Source organism: Pseudorasbora parva, chromosome 20 (genome assembly GCF_024679245.1).
Source record: "Pseudorasbora parva isolate DD20220531a chromosome 20, ASM2467924v1, whole genome shotgun sequence".
Taxonomy (NCBI): Eukaryota; Metazoa; Chordata; class Actinopteri; order Cypriniformes; family Gobionidae; genus Pseudorasbora; species Pseudorasbora parva.
This window is the reverse complement of record NC_090191.1, coordinates 42005524-42012630: the sequence shown is the minus strand read 5'-3', so window position 1 is coordinate 42012630 and position 7107 is coordinate 42005524. Positions and strand designations below refer to the sequence as shown.

The following is a 7107-nucleotide window of genomic DNA, read 5'->3' as shown; positions in this document are numbered from 1 at the left end:
TGTGTGTGTCCCGTCTTCAGAACGACAGCTCTACAGTACCAGCTGACTATTGTAGATCTGGAACCCAATCTCCATGTGCTCCCTGGGATCCTGTTCATTTCTCCCCGCTGCCGGCACAGAACATGCTTTTCTCTCTATTGCCTGGGAAGAATAAAAACAATTTGAGACATTTCTAGCTAGGAATTAATCTCCTGAACACAACCTGCAAAAGTGGTGAGCGCTTCGGCTCAATTGCACTGCTGTCATCTTTTTCTGAATTGATGCTATACCTTTTTAATGCTGTTGAACACAGTATGGCCCTCAATCCCTGAAGCCAAATTCATATCCTACGCCCGAGGAAAACTGTATTGCTCATGTTACATTTTTCCAATTTGGGTTGTTTTAAACCCAAGGGTTGGGTAAATATAGGACAGAACAACTGTTGGGTTAATTTTACCCAGCAAATCCGGTTGTTTTTTTAAACCACACTGCAAGAAATGCTTTTCTTATTTCTCTTCTTTCGTATTTTTGTCTTGTTTCTAGTCCAAACATTGAAAAAATCTTAAAACAAGAAGTATTTGTCTTGTTTTGGGAAAAATAACTTAAAATTAAGAGTTTTTGCTTAAAATATGCAAAATATTGTGCCAATAGGGTGAGCAATATATTAAAACAAGATTATTTTTCTCACCCCATTGGCAGATTATTTATCTTATTTAAGCAGCACTAGGTAACTTTTCAACCTTCATAATATATTCTCAAGACTCTTGTGATGATAAATCGACTTACAATAGGTTGAATGACACGTCTGCCATAGCCTGATGGGGTCTGTATCGTTTTTAATCTTACTTTTAAACTTCGGGTTTCGGGTAGTAACCCGAGAACAAAAAGAACTACAAAACTCGACTGCTTTACGGCATATACGTCACTTCCACCAACACACACACTTCCTTACATTCGGACGTGCGAGCCCAACTTTGTTCATCTGATAATATAGTCATGTCCAAAGCAGCACAGACACATAAGAAAGAAAAGGTTTTGTTGGAGGAAAGCAATAAGAGGAAACGGAAAAGTGATGTGATTAAAGGCCGGACGAGGATCAACATGTGACCAGCGTTTGCTCGTCGGCGTGAGCTGAAGGAGGCGTGGCCGACCGATGCTGTCCTGCTTGTTACGGTGATTACCGACCACTCAAACACTGAACTGAAGTATCATATAGATTCTGGAAAACGCTAACCAATAGACTACTATAATGACGCTGGCTTGTAGACGTGAGCATCGCGATTATTTGGCGTTTGAAAAAAATAAAACCCATGAAATGATATTCATATGACATGCTGAAGCATCTGCCACTGACTGTACCTGGGATGAAGACATTTCCCACGCGCCGCCAGAAGAACACCTGCATGTGAACTCCTCCTGCAGTGTTCAGGGGAACTGTTAGTGCTGCACCGACCCGCGGGACGCTTTTATGAAGTTATTACACAGTTATATACACAGGTAACGCTGAACGAACGTTCTATTAACGTTACTGGAAGAACGTTTGCTCAAAACGTTGAGAGAACCTTGTCAGAACGTTTTGAGAACATTATTAAAGGCCAGATAACGCTGAACGAACGCTCTATTAACGTTACTGGAAGAATGTTTGCTCATAACGTTGAGAGAACCTTGTCAGAACGTTTTGAGAACATTATTAAAGGCCAGATAACGCTGAACGAACGCTCTATTAACGTTACTGGAAGAACGTTTGCTCATAACGTTGAGAGAACCTTGTCAGAACGTTTTGAGAACATTATTAAAGGCCAGATAACGCTGAACGAACGCTCTATTAACGTTACTGGAAGAACGTTTGCTCAAAACGTTGAGAGAACCTTGACAGAACGTTTTGAGAACATTATTAAAGGCCAGATAACGCTGAACGAACGCTCTATTAACGTTACTGGAAGAATGTTTGCTCATAACGTTGAGAGAACCTTGTCAGAACGTTTTGAGAACATTATTAAAGGCCAGATAACGCTGAACGAACGCTCTATTAACGTTACAGGAAGAACGTTTGCTCATAACGTTGAGAGAACCTTGTCAGAACGTTTTGAGAACATTATTAAAGGCCAGATAACGTTGAACGAACGCTCTATTAACGTTACTGGAAGAACGTTTGCTCAAAACGTTGAGAGAACCTTGACAGAACGTTTTGAGAACATTATTAAAGGCCAGATAACGTTGAACGAACGCTCTATTAACGTTACTGGAAGAACGTTTGCTCAAAACGTTGAGAGAACCTTGCCAGAACGTTTTGAGAACATTATTAAAGGCCAGATAACGTTGAACGAACGCTCTATTAACGTTACTGGAAGAACATTTGCTCAAAACGTTGAGAGAACCTTGTCAGAACGTTTTGAGAACATTATTAAAGGCCAGATAACGTTGAACGAACGCTCTATTAACGTTACTGGAAGAACGTTTGCTCATAACGTTGAGAGAACCTTGTCAGAACGTTTTGAGAACATTATTAAAGGCCAGATAACGTTGAACGAACGCTCTATTAACGTTACTGGAAGAACGTTTGCTCATAACGTTGAGAGAACCTTGACAGAACGTTTTGAGAACATTATTAAAGGCCAGATAACGTTGAACGAACGCTCTATTAACGTTACTGGAAGAACGTTTGCTCATAACGTTGAGGGAACCTTGACAGAACGTTTTGAGAACATTATTAAAGGCCAGATAACGTTGAACGAACACTCTATTAACGTTACTGGAAGAACGTTTGCTCATAACGTTGAGAGAACCTAGACAGAACGTTTTGAGAACATTAATAAAGGCCAGATAACATTGAACGAACGCTCTATTAACGTTACTGGAAGAACGTTTGCTCATAACGTTGAGAGAACCTTGTCAGAACGTTTTGAGAACATTATTAAAGGCCAGATAACGTTGAACGAACGCTCTATTAACGTTACTGGAAGAACGTTTGCTCAAAACGTTGAGAGAACCTTGTCAGAACGTTTTGAGAACATTATTAAAGGCCAGATAACGTTGAACGAACGCTCTATTAACGTTAATGGAAGAACGTTTGCTCATAACGTTGAGAGAACCTTGACAGAACGTTTTGAGAACATTATTAAAGGCCAGATAACGTTGAACGAACGCTCTATTAGCGTTACTGGAAGAACGTTTGCTCATAACGTTGAGGGAACCTTGACAGAACGTTTTGAGAACATTATTAAAGGCCAGATAACGTTGAACGAACGCTCTATTAACGTTACTGGAAGAACGTTTGCTCATAACGTTGAGAGAACCTTGACAGAACGTTTTGAGAACATTATTAAAGGCCAGATAACGTTGAACGAACGCTCTATTAACGTTACTGGAAGAACGTTTGCTCATAACGTTGAGAGAACCTAGACAGAACGTTTTGAGAACATTATTAAAGGCCAGATAACATTGAACGAACGCTCTATTAACGTTACTGGAAGAACGTTTGCTCATAACGTTGAGAGAACCTTGACAGAACGTTTTGAGAACATTATTAAAGGCCAGATAACGTTGAACGAACGCTCTATTAACGTTACTGGAAGAACGTTTGCTCATAACGTTGAGAGAACCTTGACAGAACGTTTTGAGAACATTATTAAAGGCCAGATAACGTTGAACGAACGCTCTATTAACGTTACTGGAAGAACGTTTGCTCATAACGTTGAGAGAACCTAGACAGAACGTTTTGAGAACATTATTAAAGGCCAGATAACATTGAACGAACGCTCTATTAACGTTACTGGAAGAACGTTTGCTCATAACGTTGAGAGAACCTTGACAGAACGTTTTGAGAACATTATTAAAGGCCAGATAACGTTGAACGAACGCTCTATTAACGTTACTGGAAGAACGTTTGCTCATAACGTTGAGGGAACCTTGACAGAACGCTCTGAGAACATTATTAAAGGCCAGATAACGTTGAACGAACGCTCTATTAACGTTACTGGAAGAACGTTTGCTCATAACGTTGAGGGAACCTTGACAGAACGCTCTGAGAACATTATTAAAGGCCAGATAACGTTGAACGAACGTTCTATTAACGTTACTGGAAGAACGTTTGCTCATAACGTTGAGAGAACCTTGACAGAACGTTTTGAGAACATTATTAAAGGCCAGATAACGTTGAACGAACGCTCTATTAACGTTACTGGAAGAACGTTTGCTCATAACGTTGAGGGAACCTTGACAGAACGCTCTGAGAACATTATTAAAGGCCAGATAACGTTGAACGAACGCTCTATTAACGTTACTGGAAGAACGTTTGCTCATAACGTTGAGAGAACCTTGACAGAACGTTTTGAGAACATTATTAAAGGCCAGATAACGTTGAACGAACGCTCTATTAACGTTACTGGAAGAACGTTTGCTCATAACGTTGAGAGAACCTTGACAGAACGTTTTGAGAACATTATTAAAGGCCAGATAACGTTGAACGAACGCTCTATTAACGTTACTGGAAGAACGTTTGCTCATAACGTTGAGAGAACCTAGACAGAACGTTTTGAGAACATTATTAAAGGCCAGATAACATTGAACGAACGCTCTATTAACGTTACTGGAAGAACGTTTGCTCATAACGTTGAGAGAACCTTGACAGAACGTTTTGAGAACATTATTAAAGGCCAGATAACGTTGAACGAACGCTCTATTAACGTTACTGGAAGAACGTTTGCTCATAACGTTGAGGGAACCTTGACAGAACGCTCTGAGAACATTATTAAAGGCCAGATAACGTTGAACGAACGCTCTATTAACGTTTCTGGAAGAACGTTTGCTCATAACGTTGAGGGAACCTTGACAGAACGCTCTGAGAACATTATTAAAGGCCAGATAACGTTGAACGAACGTTCTATTAACGTTACTGGAAGAACGTTTGCTCATAACGTTGAGAGAACCTTGACTTGAGAACATTATTAAAGGCCAGATAACGTTGAACGAACGCTCTATTAACGTTACTGGAAGAACGTTTGCTCATAACGTTGAGGGAACCTTGACAGAACGTTCTGAGAACATTATTAAAGACCAGATAACGTTGAACGAACGCTCTATTAACGTTACAGGAAGAACGTTTGCTCATAACGTTGAGAGAACCTTGACAGAACGTTTTGAGAACATTACTAAAGGCCAGATAACGTTGAACGAACGCTCTATTAACGTTACAGGAAGAACGTTTGCTCATAACGTTGCCAAAAGTTAGCCACAGTTCAGAGATCGTTCCATGTTAGCTTTGGATATAGTTCATGACCAGAATTAGATATCAATCTGAGCTTATTTTTTTAAGTATTCCATTACCTGGACAGATGCACCTGCATATCAAGAGCCCTTTTTAAGGAAACTTTGTGTCTTTGCCCTTGGCAGTGATGGTCTGTTTATCTACATATCCCACTGTTCGCAGCAGAGATGAGACATCAACTGAAAAGGTGACTGGCACTTTGTAAGCAGATCTGGTCCGTCTGGTGAAATTGTGCATTTAATCCAATTTCTGCGGAGGTCTGAATTCATGTGTGAAAGCCGAAATGAGATGCACATACATCAAGGTCCGCCAATGCAAACGTGGACGGCATGCACAAATGGCCTTTTGACAAGGTGCAATTAATTTATGGGATTTTTTTTTCTTATATTCTATCAAAGATTTAATTTGGATAAGATATTCTGTTTAGTTTTCCAAAGGGCCACTGAATGCCACTTCACAGGCAGCATGTGCTTCGCCACCAACAAATTATTAATTGTCAATATTTACTCACCCTTGTTTAATTTCAAACCCATAAGAACAATAATAATGTTTTTTATAATATATTTTATTATTCATATATGTATTTTTTGATTATATTTTTTTATTTAAATTATGTTTTTTACCAAACAAAGGCAAACTCCTCCACACACACCACGAGAATACATCAAAACTACTAATACACACCACTGCACTACACAGACACACTTATCCAACAACAAACGAACAAACAATCAAATGAGAAAAGTTACAAACACTAACAGAGTTGTTGTCTATCAGTCAGTCGATGCTTCACCCCATAAGAACAATAATATTTTATTTATAATATATTTTTCTATCATATATGCATTTTTCTATTATATTTTTTATAATATATTTATTTTTATATTACCATATATATTTTTGTATCATATTTTTAATTTTATAATGTGCTTTGTCACCAACAAATGATTTATTGTTGATATTTACTCACCATTGTGTAATTTCAAACCCATAAAAACAATAATAATGTTTATATATGTAATAATATATACATATATATATACAGGGAGTGCAGAATTATTAGGCAAATGAGTATTTTGACCACATCATCCTCGTTATTCATGTTGTCTTACTCCAAGCTGTATAGGCTGGAAAGCCTACTACCAATTAAGCATATTAGGTGATGTGCATCTCTGTAATGAGAAGGGGTGTGGTCTAATGACATCAACACCCTATATCAGGTGTGCATAATTATTAGGCAACTTCCTTTCCTTTGGCAAAATGGGTCAAAAGAAGGACTTGACAGGCTCAGAAAAGTCAAAAATAGTGAGATATATTGCAGAGGGATGCAGCAGTCTTAAAATAGCCAAGCTTCTGAAGCGTGATCATCGAACAATCAAGCGTTTCATTCAAAATAGTCAACAGGGTCGCAAGAAGCCTGTGGAAAAACCAAGGCACAAAATAACTGCCCGTGAACTGAGAAAAGTCAAGCGTGCAGCTGCCAAGATGCCACTTGCCACCAGTTTGGCCATATTTCAGAGCTGCAACATCACTGGAGTGCCCAAAAGCACAAGGTGTGCAATACTCAGAGACATGGCCAAGGTAAGAAAGGCAGAAAGTCGACCACCACTGAACAAGACACACAAGCTGAAACGTCAAGACCGGGCCAAGAAATATCTCAAGACTGATTCTTCTAAGGTTTTATGGACTGATGAAATGAGAGTGAGTCTTGATGGGCCAGATGGATGAGCCCGTGGCTGGATTGGTAAAGGGCAGAGAGCTCCAGTCCGACTCAGACGCCAGCAAGGTGGAGGTGGAGTACTGGTTTGGGCTGGTATCATCAAAGATGAGCTTGTGGGGCCTTTTCGGGTTGAGGATGGAGT

At 39.4% G+C, this 7107-nt stretch overlaps 1 long non-coding RNA gene across 2 annotated transcripts in view; it reads right to left on the bottom strand.

Moving 5' to 3' along the window:
- The window catches only part of LOC137049663 (uncharacterized), a 27286-nt gene continuing 20179 nt past the window's right edge, over positions 1 to 7107 (bottom strand). For both annotated transcript variants that reach the window (XR_010899673.1, XR_010899672.1), the window contains one exon: positions 1 to 141. This is a non-coding gene — a long non-coding RNA (uncharacterized lncRNA). The remainder of the gene's footprint in view (positions 142 to 7107) is intronic.